This window comes from Myotis myotis, unplaced genomic scaffold (genome assembly GCF_014108235.1).
Source record: "Myotis myotis isolate mMyoMyo1 unplaced genomic scaffold, mMyoMyo1.p scaffold_m19_p_4, whole genome shotgun sequence".
NCBI lineage: Eukaryota > Metazoa > Chordata > Mammalia > Chiroptera > Vespertilionidae > Myotis > Myotis myotis.
This window is the reverse complement of record NW_023416346.1, coordinates 37,676,886-37,695,375: the sequence shown is the minus strand read 5'-3', so window position 1 is coordinate 37,695,375 and position 18,490 is coordinate 37,676,886. Positions and strand designations below refer to the sequence as shown.

The 18,490-nt window shown below is 40.7% G+C and overlaps 1 protein-coding gene across 8 annotated transcripts in view; it reads left to right on the top strand.

Moving 5' to 3' along the window:
- Positions 1-1,670: 1,670 nt before the first annotated feature.
- The window catches only part of STAG2 (stromal antigen 2), a 156,839-nt gene continuing 140,019 nt past the window's right edge, over positions 1,671-18,490 (top strand). The window contains exon 1 of one of the 8 annotated variants that reach the window (XM_036306017.1): positions 1,671-1,913. The gene's annotated coding sequence lies outside the window, so the exon portion shown is untranslated. Of the gene's footprint in view, positions 1,914-1,965; positions 1,990-2,710; positions 2,916-3,141; positions 3,166-17,893; positions 17,918-18,490 lie in introns of those variants that run through there. The other 7 variants (XM_036306020.1, XM_036306018.1, XM_036306028.1 and 4 more) reach the window with 7 other exon arrangements.

Genomic DNA, 18,490 nt, shown 5'->3' with positions numbered 1-18,490 from the left:
TTGATTAAATATACCATAACTCTTCAAAGTTGCAGGAAAAAAACCTGTAAGCACACAGGATGGGAGAGAAACTAAGACACTGGTGTAGAAGGAATATAATTGGAGGACTGAAAATAATCATTATATTGCACTAGAAATGCTTTAGATGTACTTATCCGGTGAAATCTGCACGATTTACACGAGGATTGCATTATTTCTAATTTGGAAAAGTCTTGTTAATAAATATATTTATTCCTTTTCTCTTAATTGAAAAGTAATTTAACATTAAAGAAATATTTAACCAAAATTAAAAAAAAAGAAACAAAGAACTAAACAACGACTGTATGAATCTGGGAACTTCTATAACAGCAATGGAGACACTGTAATAGGGTCACTTCTTCCTGTCCTAGGAAAAGCGGCGCTTAGGAGGAGACAGGCCCTCCCCGAGTGCTCTTGGCAGTCAAAGGGCCAAAAAGCTGGATTGAAACAAACAAATAATACAAAGGGTGAAAAAGACCTAAGTTAACCAGGGTCGAAGGAGCGGAAGGGGTCTTTTCACACTTCAAACTTCTTGGGGGAAGGGTGAGAAGGCTGGATAGGAAGGAACCAAAATTCTTAAGTCGCGAGGCCACCCCCACCCACATTTACAGGAAGGCAGTGGACAAGCAGGGGAGGCGGGGAAGACCTTGTAGGTCCCTCTTGATATCTTTTACCCAAATTTCACTTTCCCAACATGTTGCTCTGTCCCATCCCCCCCACCCCACCGCCCCGAAAGGCTAGAATAAATTGGTCGGGCACCCGGCCTAGCCTAGTAGCTCAGTTCCCTGGTCTCCCAAACCCGGGAGAAAGACCACGTTTTCTGGTAGACGGGAATAGTGAATTGTAAAGAAAAAAAAACATTACCCCCAGTGCTAGGTCTTCCTGGCAAAGAATTAGCTCGCTTTCTTTCCACACCCGAAACAAAAAGCACACAAAACAAAAACTCAAAAAGCAAAACCCCTAAGTCATTTAGGATCAGGTGCCAGAGTTAGGCAAGTTGAGTTCTTTTGGTGGGAAGGAACAGGAGCCGCGGTGAAGACAGGGTTCGGGAAGTAGGGCCATGGCCCCTCGTTGGGGCGTGTCAGAGGAGGGGACGTCGCAGGGTGATACCCGACAGAGCTGCTACCTTGGGTGGGGGTGTGGGTGGGAGGGGGGGGCAAAGGGGCCCGGGGGACGAGTCTCCAGCTAGCCCGCTTTCGGATTTCCCACGGTCCAAGGCTCCGCCGGACATTCCGACCGCTCTCCCGTCGACCCTCCCACTAAAGAAATAGGAAATGCGGCCCCATCGGGTCCGCGGCGGAAGCGCTGCCAAACGAACGAGTAAGTCAGGCGCGGGCACGGCACCTTGTTTACCCCACTCGGCGGCGCGCCCCTGCGGGCGCCTCGTTTGGAGGCGGTTTCGAGACGCTGCACCCGGAGGCAGGCGGCCGCGATTGGCCGGCGACGGGGAGGAGGATGAGAGGTGGGCGGGCCGGAGCCCGGCCCTGCAGTGCCGGGGCGCTGCCGCTAGATGCCGCTCCCTCCCAACGGGAGCCGCGCGAGGGTTCCTGGCCGACAGATGGCGCCTGCGCGTTCCATTCGCCTCCAAGTCGCCGAAGAGCGAACACCCCAAACAATCCCGAAGCGCCACCAAAAAAAAAAAAAAAGAGAGAAAGAAAAAAAAAAAAAGAAAAAAAAAAAACCCCGCCGGATCCGACCGCCACTTTCAAAACCCCCCACCGTTCTAGAACCGCGGGAGCTTCCGTCCCTGAGTAGAATTCGAGGGTGTAAAGAAGAGGAAGGGAAAAATATCTTGTACCAGCCCAGGGGTGAAGAAGCCCCCGGCCTGAGAAAGAAGGAAGGAGTGGGGGAGGCGAACAGTCTCGTTGCTGCCTCTGTGTACGCTGAGGGGGGAGGTAAGTTATAAAATGGCGGAGGCGAAGCTTCTAGAAGTTTGGAGGGGCACCCGGAGGGCGCGGGGCCCACCGTGAGGTGTGTATGGTTGAACTAGGGCGCGGGAGAGGAGTTGGGAGGGAAAGCGATTGGTCGCCCCGTTGCCATTTAATTTCCCGTCTTCTTCCTTTGCCCCCAGCGGGGCCCGTCGTGGAGTGGCTGGCCAAGTCCAGGCGGGGGGGGGGACGACTCCTGTTCGGCCAGGCGTAACCTCCAGCCCTTCTTTCTCCCTTGTTCCCCTCCAAGTCCCTACCTCCACACTACCAAGGAACTTCCAGCCTCCTTTCTCCCTACCTTACTCCTAGAGTGGCTTCCTACCGCAGGACTCTTCTTTTCGACTACCCTCGCTGAAGATTTACTCTTCCTTCCCTCGCCCCACTCTCCCTCGGGGCCTCTACGGAGACCCCCCCCCCCCATGGGTGGCCCAAAATGGAGAACGTGGAGCAGCGCAAGATGGAGGCTCCGTTTCTCTGTGTAGCATTAGATTTAGGTGCCTTTTCTCCGGCAGGCTCTTAAGGCTGAGAGAGCCAAAACTGGAGGTGGGGTGGGGTGGGGTGCGAGCCTAGTCGGGGAGGCTAGCCGGGGAGGCTGTGAGTGGGTGGGGGAGAGCGCGGTATCGTGGTGAGGGGAAGGAAGAGAGCAAAATGGTGGTGCTGGGAACCTGGGGGGAGGGGAGGAGAGGAGGCTCAGTTGTGTATATTTGGGCCTCGGACCGAGGGAGGCGAGGGAAAATCTACTCTGATCACACCCCTCCCTCGTGCCCCCTCCCTTCTCCCTTCCCCTCCTTCCTTTCCTCCCTCCCTCCTCTCCCTCCCTCTCTTCCTCCCTTCCTAGAGAGGGAACAACATTCATGTGACGGGCCCCTCGGCTTCTCCCCCGCCCCATCATCTCCAGCGCGTGGTGGGGAAACTGCTGGGGAAAGCGATTGGCATCGATCTCTCCATCCCTTCCGAGGCCCGACTTCGGTCAGTTTTCTTCAGGCAACAATTTTATAAATTGGTTGGGGTCTGGCGGCGTTGGCCCCCTCGTGCAGCCCTTGCCCCGAAGGGGGCCCTGCCTAGCTGGCATGGGAGGAGGGGGGAAGGGCGGGAGTGGAAGGCTGTTTGTTGGGGGGTTTTGGCGCCACTTTTGTTTTAGTTTTAGTGCTGCTTTTCGTTCCCACCCCCACCCGCGCTGTCTTTCTCAAGACACGAACAGAGCTGATCCTTGCCCCAGGTAGGCAGCTTCTGCTTTTTCCCTCCACACTTTTATTCTGGCTAGGGGTTGACTTTCTTTTTCCTTCTTTCCCGTACCCGGTGATCTGTGGACGGCGATTTTAGGGACGAAAAGGTCGGATGGGCCATGGGAGAGAGAAGGTGTGGGAAACAGCATCAAGTAGTTCCGCAAAAACTTTGAGCCCCGTTCCCATTTTCTTCTGGCCTATATTCGTAAACGTATTGTTGATTTCTGCCCTTATTTTTTTATTTTATTTTTTTTGTCGCGAGAATGTCTTGTTTTGCCTTTAGTTTTGTTTTTTTTTCTCAGTAAGCTGGTGTACTTCGACATTTAGTTTTCCCTCCCCCTTGGTGTATATGTCATTTTATTTTTAATCCTGGACTGTAATGGGTTTTTTCGTGTGTTTTTTCGTGCTGCAGTGTTCAGCTTTAATTTTTAATATTGCATTAGTTTCATCCGGTTTGTGACTTTCTCCGTGGCCTAGAAATGTTTTATGTTGTTGCCTACCCCCTCTTCCTTTCTCTTAGATGTAGTTTTTTGAGGGTCATGGTGTTTGATTAAATGGTTATTTACAATTTACATGATATATCTATTAGAAACTTTTGATCTGTAGGATTAGGTTAAAGTAAACGAAAAGCTTGCCGGTTTGAAATGGTTCCTTAAAATGCGCGGGCCGCCCCCCCCTCCCCCCCCCGTGTAGCCCCATCTTGCCCCTCATACTGGAGTGTAAATTCTATACCCCTTTTCTTCCACGGACCGCCGTATTTCACAGCAGCCACACCCTGTATTTGTCTCTATGGATTGGACTCATTATCAGCTTAATTTAGTGACTCTTAAACCACCATGATGGGACTTGCTTAAGCACAAGCTTCTTTTCCTGTTTGGTCCTAGTGGTTAGTGTCGAAAGAGGAATAATCGAGGTTTCTTGATGAAACCTGGTGCAGTCGAACCTCTGCCTTTTTTTTCTGTTGTCTTTTTTTCCTACTCCGGGCTGTTGGCGGTGTCAGCACCGCTGCTGGGGGCGGGGGTGGAGGGGAGAAAGAGTCGGGTTACCGAAGTGCGTCATTCCTGGCTCTAGCTGGGCCTGCTCGGGAGCTGCTGGTGTTTGTTACTGTCCTCGCAGCACTTTCCTGCCAACCTTCTCTCTCTGCGTATTGGTTAGGAGCAAAAGCAGGAGGCGGTCTCCTAATTCTATCTGTAGCCTAGCGCGTTTCGTTTAAGGGTATATGTGAACTTATTAAAAAAAAAATAACAACCCGGTCCTGGAAAGTGGATACATTTCTGTTTTATGACATACAATTCAGGTAGTTTAGACTTGCTTTCATATGTTTTCCAATGAACGGTGGTGTAAATTTTGAACATTTTCAACTAATGTTAAAATGCCTGGTTTTCTTTCTGCATTGATATCTATCTGTAATCAGGGATCAGAAGGGCCAGTTAAGGCATAAGTGTTCAGCGGTTTTTCAAGTGGTTGAATTGTAATTTTTATGACATGTTAAAAAGCCTGTTTTTTTCTTTTCGTTTTGAGCCAAGGTGCTATATGAATGCAAGCTGATTGCACACGTTTAAGTTCATTTTCATCACATGTTCCTATTTATCCCATTAGATATAATTTTAAATATGTCCTTTGGATCTTATGGACGACATTAAAATTCTTAAAGATGGCTATTTCTTTGTTTTTAACGGAATTCTTTAAAATTTACCACCTAACAAGGAATTGTGTAGGGTGGCTTTACAGCTACTCTGTTAAATTTTTGTCTTCTTGCTGTACTCAGTGTACTTACTGAGCACAGTGTCTTCCTTTTAATTATTTTCTAAAGATAAAAATTGGGGGAGGAAGCACTGGAAGGTAACAGATCAAACAAAAGTGGCCTTGAGTTGATGATTGTAGCTGGATGGGTGAGTACAGGAGAGCTCATTGTACTGTTCTCTCTAGCTTTATGTGTACTTAAATTTCCATAATTAAGCAAATTTAAAGAAAAATTTTCAAATTGTCTTGCGATTTTGGGCTAACAACTTAAATCTATATTTACATATCAAGTTATTCGCATAGAAAACTTGTCCTTGTGTATAAGTAATTGTACATGCCTAATATACCAACTTTCAAAAATATATTTAAGTTGAACCAGTATAGAATGAGCAACATAAACTCTTATAAATTGGTTGAACTTGAAATGTTTATAACTTAGTTGAGAATGTGCTCTATTTTTGTTTTTTTAACCCTCTGAAAATAGGAAAATTCCATTAGAAAATGTAAATTTTGCTTGGTGTCTATTTCATTAAGTTGGAGTTACAGTGAGTCAGTATGAAAGGATTTACTATTAATAGGAGGGGCTTTGGCAGTTGGAATTAGTGACAGTAGAAGGGATTCGGGTGCCCTAGGGAGCATTCCTGGTAGGAAGATCCATAGCCATCGAATTCAGTTTCAGCATTTGGTGTTTAATGAATGGGTAGAGAAAAGGATTGGAAAGTAAATGTACTTATTAGCCATTCTTTCCCACAGTGAAATAACTATAGTATTCTAAGGTATCAGAAATTGACAGTAGGTGTGGGGTATGTCCTTTTTTTTAAAAAAAAAACTGATATGAAAATGTATACATATAAAGAATGTTATACCTCCTCCAAAAGGATCTGGTGCTATAAATAGTTTAAAGTTGATATGTAAAGTATTGTAATGTTTTCTATTACAAAAATTCTGACCATTACCCACCAACTATAAAATAAAAGTGCAATGCAGTTAAAACTCTGTGTCAATTAGTGTATCTGTGAATTGCTCCTAAATGCTTTGAAGGTAAGTGCCTATTTTCTGCAATTTTGTGGTGTTCAGTGTCAGTGACTCCTCCCCCCATGATACGTATTTTTGAACATATGTCAGAGTTCTAAAGAGAATCCAAAATAATGGATATTTAATTTTATGTTTGGTAAGGTATGTTTCCTAATCCTTACGAAAACAATTCTACCCTTGTCTGGGCACAGACATTTTATAACTGTTAATATTAGCCTGTTTGTATATTTCATATTCAACATTTTAGCTTTAGAAGGATGTTAAGACAAATTGCATATTTTGAATTCTTGTATGCAAATAATCTTAAGTAGATGATGAGGATTGTGGCTTCAGATTTATTTTATTGTGGTGAGGCAACAGCTAAACTACTAAACCAACAAATTATGAGTTTGGTAACTTTGAAGTCTATTTAGGATTTTGTAAAAGCTCAAACACGAGATTTTAATTAAATTCAATTCTACATTCCTTTTTCATTGTTTTCTTTTTCCACCTTATTGACTTTGATTGGTCGCCTGAGGACCCATGAATTAAAATTGATGTGGTTGGGTGGGGAACAGGCTCAGGCTCAGATTATCCTTTGGGAATATAGGGGTAGATGTGAAAATATGCACATTGGACAGTTTAGTAATGCTTAATATTCTGCATGTTTAACTGATGCCACCCACAGTCATGTGTGGGAAGGGAGTAAACAGTGAATAGCTCATTCTTTTTTGCTTTGGGTTATTTTTTAAAACAATTTTCTCATTTTAGTTACTGTTTTTTTAAATGTTTTTATTGATTTTAGAGAGGGGAAGGGAGAGGAGAGGGACAGAGAGATAGAAACATGATGAGAGAAAACGTAGATCTACTGCCTCCTGCATGCCCCCTACCGGGAATCAAGCCTGGCATGTGTCCTGACCCCGAATCTGAATTAAACCAGGCACCTCTTGGTTCATGGGTCCATGCTTAACCACTGGGTTCTTTATAATAGATGGAAGACTTAAGTTTTTGATGCTGCAAGTTAACTTTTGAGCTTAAATTTTACATTAAATGGACAATGATTTGTCGTATGTCTCATTGGGATAATATTAATATCTTTAATGTTGTTATTTTTTTGTATCTCACGTTTTTTAAAAAAATACTCAGGACTTGTATTAGCACTTTGAAATCCCTGTTAGTCGATTATTCAGAGAATTGGACATAACAGTTTCCGGTACAGTGGAGCATTATAGTATACTTACTTTGGGACTTGGGGAGCATAGCAAAGGAAAAGATAAATTCCATTTACCAGTAGCTATGAGTATCAGTATGTATGAAATGTGATTAATCATTGGAGAATAAGAAAAAAACTTTGAAGATACAGGTTATTTTAAAAGTTCTTTACATTTTCCTCTTGTAATCTATTTTTGATAATATATATTTTGAACTTTTAATTTGTGGTTCAGTGTTGTCCTGGTATAATAATGTTCTGTATCTCTGGATATCTTGAGCTGTGGTTATTGCATGTTCTGTTTGGCAAAGATATGTGAGAAAACGAAATTGTCAGTTTGATTTTTTTCCCCAGTCTCTTGAGTTGCTTGCTTTGCATTTAATTTAACCAAATTTTATATATCATCAGTGTAAGTGGTGTTGCTTGGTAGAGTCTTAATTTTTGTATATGTGCATTAAAAAACACACACATCTTTTTAGCAGCTGTGGTAATCTGCCTGAATTGTGTTTTTAACATATGTTTGCTATAGTTCCATATATGATAGTAACCAGAAGAAAACAAAAAGGTTTTAAATATGGTTAGTCTAGTCAAGAGATTATTGAATTGTTTTAAACTCTTCTCCCCCAAAGGAAGTGAGGGTGAATGATGTCAGTGGACTGTTCTTTTTTATTATTTTAATTGGAAAATACATGACTAAACTAGAGAGATTTCTATAAACATATAATGTAATGTACAACTAAAAGGTAAAATTTCTTTGAAAAATATTTTAAATTCTGTTGAACGTTGCTAAAGGCAACATTCCTGTTTACACTTTGCATGGGTAACCTTTGTTGTAATGGGATTTGACCTATAAATTGTTGAATCCTGAGATATTCTAAGGAAGTCTTAGTTTAGTTGCCATTTGAATTCCTTTTAAGTGCCAATAACTGTGTTTTAATGTGTTGTTTAATCTCAGCTACCTTGCAGGATAGGTGGTTATTATTTTACAGATGGGGAAGTTGAGGCACTCAGATAAATGGTTTGTCTCATGATAATGATTGACAGCCGAAATTCACACGGAAGTTTGGCCTTTTTTGTTAAGCTCAGTAGTTTCCCTTAACTGGTTTAGGTCTTGGGTTATCTCTAACCAGAAAGCATGTATCATTTTAATGTAGAAAATGAAGATTTTTTTCATGAATATAGTGCAAGATAAATGCAGGTTTTCACACAGGGTTACATGAGTTGCAGCCTGGTGAAAGGTCTAAATTGTGTTTTATAATAGTTGAAATAAGTTTGAGCTTTGTTTCTGAGTATGCTCATTATGCAAAAGTTTGTGGGATAATATGTTGAATTGTATTTTTTTGGGGGGGGCATACTATGGAAGATAGAATAGTTTCACTGTTTTTTTCTTTGTCATTTATGCTCTATAGTGAATGGAGGCTGAGTGTGTCTGAGAATAGTTCCCCAGTCATTCAGTTTGTTTACTGAGTGGTTGGATTTGAAATAAAAATTTAGTTTGATCTTTTTATAATTCACTGCTCTGATTGATTCTGTAGGGGGATTTTTTTTGGTTATTTAATGGTGCTTTAAAAATATTCTAAGTGTTAGTATCTTCTCTGTTTATACTTTGTATTCTAAGTTCATCTATTCACTTTATTAAACTTTGTTGTTCACTTTTGTCTGAGATAATAGATAATATTGGTGCCTTGGATTATTAAATTCATTAGTGATCAGAATCTTGACTTCAGCTTTCTCTGCTTTTCCCTTTTCCTTATTGTGTTTCATAAACTATAACTAGAATTTTTCTTATCTGAAGGAATGCTAGATGTTGGATATCTGGCCTAAGATAAATTAGTGGAGATGAAGTAAAATTCAATATATCAGTGCTTTTCATAGCCATGAGTAAAATTTATATATTTTATGTTAATCATTTCCTTAAGCTTCATTCTGTAGGAAATAATTTTTCCAGGTGATGCAGTCTTCTACCCACACTCTTTGTTTGATATTGAGTCTTTTCATCCATATTTCCCCCTTTGTACTCCAAGAATACCAAGACATTGGTGTTCTACCACATAATTATGCCCCAAGGCATCCATTGTATGTAATAGTTTCTCCGGTGCCATCTAGAAAGATACCAGTTATTTACCATTGTTGGGAGAATTCAGGAAATTGTCCCTCAAATCATTTTCTGATCCTTTGGTTAATATGAGGAACACTGGTTGAGAAAGGCTGCTAGAATATTCAGGAACTTGGTTTGGCACTAATCAGAGTTTTACTTTCCACACTTAATTTCCTGTCAGTAACCCTAATATAGCCTCGACTAAAACTTACGTATAATAAAATGTGAATGCAATTGATAATATTGCCATCTCTGTGAGATAAATTGGTTTGTCTTGATGTCAACTAGTTAGTGCTACTTAGTTGTTTTAAAGAATTGAATGTGGGAAGTTAAATGCATAATTTTATTTGTAAAAAGGAATATTGTAGGAGCTCTGTTCATTATATAAAAAACTTTTTTATAAAAAGGCTTTGACAGTGACTGTAACATTAACAATAGCCAACAGTAACTGAACTCTTAGCATATTCCAGACATGTTAGAAATGTCATAGGTGTATTAGGTCACCTAATCTTCATAACCTTATGAGGTAAGATGACCATGTGATTTATTGTTCAAACCAGGATATTTTTAAGAGTGAAAGGGGGCACTAGCCTGATGGTATGCTAGGATAATAGTATAAGTATAAACTAGAACTGTCTCAGAGAAACTAAGATGTATGATTACCCTAATACTTACTTTTTCAGAATAGGAAACCAAAGTATAGGGAGGTCAAGTAACTTGCCCAATTAGTAAGTGGTAGGAATGGATTTGAAACCCCTACAGAGATTTCTTTGGATATGAAAGTGATTTATATTTCTGTAAACTGCCATATTCTGAAAGTTTGTTTACTTTTACTCTTTTGGAGGAGTTTTTATAGGTGTAGGTTTGATAATAAAAGACAAGATACGGCGTTTTTTTTTTAAAGAGCCAGTGGACTTTTCAAGTGATTGTTAAGACTTCAGTAATTGTCTTAATGTTAAAAAAAGCAACTTCTTTGAGGTTTGCCTAAGTAAAAGAGAAAATTCCAGGTTAATTTTACTGATTACATCTGTGTTTCTTTTCCTTACATATTATTCAGAGTCCTTTACCATTTATTTTAGAAAGAAATGTGAATTTTATGATATTTCATGGGGAATCTTATGTGGAAAGTTCATTCTGAGAAGAAAGCTGAAAGAAATAATTTTGTGACTAGGGAGAAGTGGTATTAGAAAAGAAAGAAAAAGGTCCAGTTTAGAGACTTATCTGAAGTTAAAACTAATTTGGTAATATAATTTGAGAGTTAAGTCTTACAGAGATTGGTGTGTCATTTAATAAAATTAATAGCTATTTTATTTTGGGTGATTTTTGTAGTTGCTTTGTATTCTGGCCTGTTTATGTTTGTGGTACCACCCATCCCCCCAGAATGATTATGGTAGGCCAATTCAAACATTTGGAGAAATGATTTCAGCATAATTGCAGATTTACTGTGTTGTAAACTAAGACCCCTCCCCCATTTTCTTTCAGTGGGGGTGAGTGATACAAGTGTAATCTTGAGACAGGGGGGTGGGGATCTTTTTCTCTACCAAGGGTCATTTGGAGATATATATATATGTGTATATATATGTGTGTATATATATATATATATATATATATATATATATATATATATATATATATATAATATTTATGTATTGATTTCAGAGAGAAAGGGAGAGAGATAGAGAAACATCAATGATGAGCCCTAACCGGTTTGGCTCAATGGATAGAGCGCTGGCCTGCGATTGAAGGGTCCCAGGTTCGATTCTGGTCAAGGGCATGTACCTTGGTTGTGGGCACATCCCCAGTAGGAGGTGTGCAGGAGGCAGCTGGTCGATGTTTCTCTCTCATCGATGTTTCTAACTCTCTATCCCTCTCCATTCCTCTCTGTAAAAAAATCAATAAAAAATATTTAAAAAAAGAAACATTGATGATGAGAGAATCATTGATCAGATGCCTCCTGCATGCCCCTTACCGGGATCGAGCCCACAATCCAGGCACGTGCCCTTGACCAGAATCAAAACCAGGACCCTTCAGTCTGCAGGCTGATGCTCTATCCACTGAGCCAAACCAGCTATGGTGAGAACCGCATTTCTGACCAGATAAAGGAATTTGAGTGATTGGCAGACAAAAAGTTTATTTCTTGAGGATTTGATTTATTATATGAAATTCATGCAGTTTTTTAAAGCCTGGGTTTCAGGCTTGATCCCCAGTAGACAGCCAATCTATGATGTTTTTTTCATTGATGTTTCTATCTCTTTCCCTTTCTCCCTCTCTAAAAAAAAAATCAATAAAAAAGTTTAACAAGCTATTGCTGGCCCTGGCCCAGTGGTTCAGTTGGTTGGAACTTCTTCCTGTAAACCAAAAGGTTGCAGTTTCAATTCCTGGTTAGGGCACAACCTAGGTTGTGGGTTTGATCCCTGGTCGGCACAGGAGGCCACCGATCAATGTTTTTCTCTCACATCGATGTTCTCCCTGTTTCTCTTCTCCCAAAATCAGTACACATATCCTTGGGTGAGGATTAAACTAACAAACAAAAAAACTGGTACTGAAAAGTGCCTACAGAGATGGGGATATATATACAATGGCAAACTAGATTATATAATCTCAGTCCTCAGGTAATATTGTCAGTTGGGTTTTTTTATCACTCTGAAAATATAAAAAAGTATTTTTTGCCCTGCCAGAATGGCTCAGTTGGTTGAGGTTGCCACTTTGATTCCCAGTCAGGGTACATACCCGAGTTGTGTGTTCTATTCTGGGTTGAGGCACATAGATAAGGCAACTGATCAATGTTTCTCATATTGATGTTTCTCTCCCTGACCTTCCCTCCCTCTCCCTCTTCCCTTTCCTCTCAGCATGTCCTCTGATGAGGGCTAAAACAATTAAAAATAATTCTTTTTTATAACATTACTAGAGGTCCGGTGCATGAAAATTCATGCACTTGTGGGGAGGGGCCCTCAGCCTGGCCTGCCCCCTCTCATAGTCTGGGAGCCCTCAGGGGTGGGAGGCGACCCGGCGATCAGGGGAAGGTGATGCCCCATCACACCTCTGCTGTTGCCACTGGCAGCAGTGCAAGCGTCAGCCAGCCCTGGTTACCTGAGCCTTGGGCGGCCCTGGGCGGCTGGGCAACTGCCATCTGAGGCTTGCTTGTTCCTCAGGCTGGCCCTGGGCGGCTGAGGGGACTTGGGGACTCTGGAGGCAGGTGCGTGGCAAGGCCGGACCTGCCTGGGGGTGGGCCCGGCCTTGCTGCACCTGCCGCCACAGCAGGGCTGAGGGGACTGGGTGCTGCCATCTTGTGGCTCTGGGGGCCGCCATCTTTGAGGGCGGGACAGTCAGCATATTCCCTCCTTATTGGCTGTGAGCGCTGCCATCTTTGAGGATGGGGCAGTCAATTAGCATATTCCCTCCTTATTGTCTGGGAGCCACCATCTTTGGGGGCGGGACAGTCAGTTAGCATATTCCCTCCTTATTGGCTGTGGGCGCTGCCATCTTTGAGGGTGGGGCAGTCAGTTAGCATATTCCCTCCTTATTGGCTGTGGGCGCTGCCACCTTTTCGATGGTGTGAGGGTCAATTAGCATATTCCCTCTTTATTAGATAAGATATACTGGGATTGCTATATATGAAAGAATATTAGGCTAAAATCAATAGTTGTCAATACAGTTTGATAATGTCCTTAATTTGAGATTAATGACAAATATTTAACAATAAGGATTGCTCTGGAAAGCTTTAGCAGAAAAAATAACAATTCAGGACTGTTAATATAGCCTTGGAATGCTTTCGTCTTTGGCGATTGTTAATAAACTAAGTTAAAAGAGCCCATGGTCATCCCTTATAACCAGTTATTGCTATCCAAAAGTTGAAACCTAAATGATTTTCCGGTTCTGTATAAAAGCAAAAGAGGCAACCAGCAAGCTCACTCTGTTATGGGCCTTTTGTGTCTTTTTAAATTTCAAGTTATAAATACTTGCTTTTAAATAGGAATTTAAATTTATATATATATTTATACTTTACTTTTGAATTCTCTGTTGGAATGTTAGTTTGAAATGTCTTTGTAGTGTTATATGATGCTTATTAAATTCATTCTCTATATAGGATATGCATGTTGATTTAAGTTTGGTATATTTGAAATATTTCCATTTCAGAATTGGGATGTATGATATCCTGTTTTCTTGGATTTCTAACCTTTTTCTCTTTTCAAAGCAAAGAAAAATTTTCCATGCACACCAATGTGTCTACTGCCTTGTACTTAAATTTGCAAACTTTATGACGAGAATGTTATTACAGAGAACATGTTTAATATCCCCTTACTGAAAGAAGGCCTCTATGGTTTAAAGAAGTAGTTTTAAAGATAGGCACATGAACCTTTGAGAATTTCCCTTATACACTAAAGAAGTAGAGAAAATGTAGGAAATATTAGCAAAACCATAATATTTTCCCATTGGGATATGCCCCTCCCTGTTTACACCACTCAATTTAGGCCAAAAGACATTCCTCAGACTTGATCTCTGGCAAGAGAATTGAGGAAGTGGTGGTACATGGCTGGCAGGGAAGCAGAAGTATGAAGGTATGTTTTTGAAAAGCAAAATTGTCAATGACAAATGGATTTTTCCAGCACTGAGAATATGTACTTTTTTGAGTTTTTATTAAATATCAATGCATAATGTGCTACTATTCATTGAGGACTATTCGGTAGTTGCATTCATATGTGGATGTTCTAGACCAGTGGTTCTCAACCTGTGGGTCACGACCCCTTTGGGGGTCGGACGACCCTTTCACAGGGGTCGCTTAAGACCATCGGAAAACACATATATAATTACATATTGTTTTTGTGATTAATCACTATGCTTTCATTATGTTCAATTTGTAACAATTAAAATATATCCTGCATATCAGATATTTATATTATGATTCATAACAGTAGCAAAATTACAGTTATGAAGTAGCAACGAAAACAATTTTATGGTTGGGGGTCACCACAACAGGGTCACGGCATTAGGTAGGTTGAGAACCACTGTTCTAGACAAACTTGAAAAATTTGAGAGGGATTATCTGGACAATACAGAATTATATTAGAAAAGAGGGAATTTGCCCTGACCGGTTTGGCTCATTGGATAGAGTGTCGGCCTGGGGACTGAATGGTCCCAGGTTCGATTCCAGTCAAGGGCATGTACCTTGGTTGCGGGCACATCCCCAGTAGGGGGTGTGCAGGAGGCAGCTGATCGATGTTTCTAACTCTCTATCCCTCTCCCTTCCTCTCTGTAAAAAATCAATAAAATATATTAAAAAAAAAAGAGGGAATTAGTTCCTAAATCTTTGAAGTAGACTGACATCCATCCAGGTTGCTGAAGAAAAGTAGCAAACCTAACTTGAGGTAATTTTTTTTTGTGTATAAATATATAGTGTTTAAATGTACAATGTAGGTGAATATCCAAATTTATCTCATAACAAAATTGTTAACTTTTTCAGAGTAGGAATTTTGTTTTTATCTGATTTTGTGTGAGTTCTTGTCTTATGTAGTAGATATTATACAGATTCTCAAATAATTGAATTTAAACCTTAGGTTTTGTAGAAATGTAACCCTGCATTGTAATTACATGGTTTATATTCATTACAGGACTGTATGTTGGAAGAGAAGTAGTCAATTTGTTTCCTCTAGTTGGCTTTGCATTAATGATAAACTTTAAGTTTGTATCTACAGGATATTATGTAGTAGTTGTACTAGGCTTTGTAACATTTAATTTTTTAACAGCAACCATTGAAGTAGCTGATGGTATTTTCATTTGCTGAGGTTCAGAATTGGTTAAGTGACTTGCCCAAGATAACTTGGCTAAGTGGCAGAGCTTACTTTTGAATCCAATTCTGCCTAATTCTAGCACACTTCTTTACATGGGGATACACTGCCTCCCAGTGGGATGATTTATAGATTTCGTAGTGATAATGTTAAAAAAATGTTTTTATTGATTTTAGAGAGAGACAGAAACATCAGTTGGCTACCTCATGCACTCACCCCAACCAGGGATGGAACTGATAACCTGGGCAGTTGCCCCCACTAGGAATCAAACCAGTGACTTTTTGCACATGGAATAATGCTCAACCAACTGAGCCATACCCACCAGGGCCATAGTGATAACTTTTTGGAGATAGAGAATTAAAGAGACAAGAATTGATGAGACAGACTGAGGAGGAAGTTAAACTTCTCAAAGTAGTCAGAAAATTTCGGAAAATTAGGTAGGTGAAAGGTTAATTTTCTACCAGGAGCTGATAGAGGATAAATCATTCTCAATCTGAAGTTACATGTGATAATGTTTCATATTTTATAATAAACATCAAGGAACAACTAGAACAGTGGTTCTCAACCTTGGCTGCACATTAGAATCACCTGGGAATCTTTTTAAAATCCTGATTTCTGGGCCTCATCCTCCGGAAATTCTGTTTCTTTGTTACTAATGTTGTGGCCCCACCGCATAACAAAGAAACAGAATTTCCGGAGGATGAGACCCAGAAATCAGGATTTTAAAAAGATTCCCAGGTGATTCTAATGTGCAGCCAAAGTTGAGACCCACTGAACTAGAAGAAGGTTGCGGGGCAGAAGATAACAAAGTTTGTGATACTATACTTGCTTTAATCCTCATTAAAGTGACAGCTGAATTAATTTTAAGGAATTAAACCTGTTATAAATTATGAAGCCAAATGTTAGCCAAACCTTTGTTGGCATATGTGTCATGAGTAGTTTTTTTGTTTTTTTTTTAACGAGTAGTGTTCTTAATAAAGGGCAATGATACTTATAGGAATAATCTGTTCAGGATAATTGGTCTAAATGCAGGCAACATTATGATGCCACTTTGCATTGTTCTGTTTTTAATTTTCTTTTATTTATTGATTTATTTTAGAGAGAGAAAGGGAGGGAGAGGAGAGAAAGAGAGAGATATCAATTTGTTGTTCCACTTATTTATACATTCATTGATTGATTCTTTTATATGCCCTGACCGAGGATTGAACCCGCAACCTTGATGTATTGGGATGATGCTCTAACCAACTGAGCTACCCGGCCAGGGCCTGTTTAAATTTTCTCCAGCCGTCCTTTTCTGCTGCTTTTCCATCTCCAGTGTTTTTACAATTTCTAAAATTCTCCATGGAAAATAGAAATGTTTGGTGGCAATTTCCTTTTTTTTTTATGCTATTACTGCTAATGCTAGATAACTCTATATGTTAGGCATTTGTATATGGTAGGCACTGAAATAGAAGTGACTTTAAAAAATTAACCCATTTAATCCTCTTAATAACCCTGTGAGGTAGGTGCTATTATTTCTTATTTACAGGTGAGGAAACAGGTGCAGTGTGAAAACATTGTCCAAGGACATATATAGTAAGTCCTCACTTAATGTCCTCGATAGGTCCTTGGAAATGGTGACTTTAAGCCAAACAACATGTAACAAAAACAGTTTTACTGTAGGCTAATTGATATAAACAAGAGTTAAGTTCCTACAGAATATTTCTGGTCACAAAATCAACCAAATTTCTAAAGAAAGACTCAAAACATTTCTAGTATTAAACATTGAAATGAATGTGAGCTATGCATACATTTAAGGAATATTAAGAAAAACAAGCTCTGGCCAGTGTGGTTTAGTTGGTTGGAGCATCGTCCTGTACACCAAAAGGTAGTGAGTTTGATTACTGGTTAGGGTACATACCCAGGTTCTGGGTTCTGGATCCCTGGTTGAGGCATGTCTAGGAGGCAACTGATGGATGTTTCTCTCTCACATTGATGTTTCTCTTTCTCTCAGATAATTTAAAAAAAGAAAAACAAAATTCTTTTTCAACCCACTTTCAGCAGCTCAGGGTGCAAGGCGGGACCCACCCCTTACAGGATGCTCTCCCATTGTAGGGTACATTCACATTCACAGGGACTGGGATAGTGTAGACATGCCAGTTCACATCATATGCACATCTTCGGGGTTTGGGAGGAAACCGGAGTTCCTGGAGAAAACCCACGCAGACATGGGTAGAACATGCAAACTTCACACAGTCAGTGGTCCTGACTAAGAATTGATTTTTTTCATCAACATTATACAGAAACCAGAGGCCCGGTGCACGGATTCATGCTCCGGTGGGGTCCCACGGCCTGGCCTGCGCCCTCTCGCAATCCGAGACCCCCTCAGGGGATGTTGGAGAGCCAGTTTCGGCCTGATTCCCGCAGGCCAGGCCGAGGGACCCCACTGATGCATGGATTCGTGCACCGGGCTTTTAGTATGCATATAAAAGCTTTGGTTAATCTCCTCCCACCCCCCCTTCTCCCTTCCCACTGAGATTCATCCCATGTTTCCATGCCTGTGCGTTGAGCATCTGCCCCCTGGTGGTCAGTGTGCATCATAGCTACTGGCCATCGGCCAGTCTCTTAGGCTTTTTTATATATATATATATATGATGTTGAATGAAATTATATAATTCGAGGACCTGCTGTATCTAGGAAGAGGTGGAACCTTGATGTGAACCCAGGCAATCTGGCTGTAGAGTCCGTGTTCTTAGTGCTATAGAACCATTAATGTGAATGGTTTCCTCTTCTTGGCATTGTATTTAAGTCCTCTTTTTAATTGTGGAATTGTTTGTTCATCCTTACAGGAATTTTAAAGGTCAGCAGAAGATTAGGCAAAGTTCAGATCCTTAGGTTTCCCAAGCATAAAATAGGTATAATCTCATCTGCCTTATATGTTATTACTAGTGGCTCGGTGCATGGATTTGTGCACATTGAAAGGAAATTAATTAGAAGAAAGATTTGTGCGGTAATTACATTACTGCAAAAAATTACATGTCAAAATAGTATATCTATATATCTATATATCTATATATCTATATATATAATATCTATCCTATATAATAAAAGGCTAATATGCAAATTGACCAAACAGTAGAACGACTGGTTGTTATAACATGCACTGACCACCAGGGGACAGATGCTTAACGCAGGAGCTTCCCCTGGTGGTTAGTGCACTCCCACAGGGGGAGTGCTGCTCAGCCAGAAGCCAGGCTCACGGAGCAACGGTGGCTGGAGTCTCTCCCGCCTCTGAGGCAACGCTAAGGATGTCCAACCGCCAGCTTAGGCCCACGGGGAGAGGGCACAGGTCGGGCTGAGGGACTCCTGAGTGCACGAATTTCGTGCATCAGGCCTCTAGTATCCTTTATAATAAAAGGGTAATATGCAAATTGACCCTAACAGCAGAACGACTGGGAATGACTGGTCACTATGACACACTGACCACC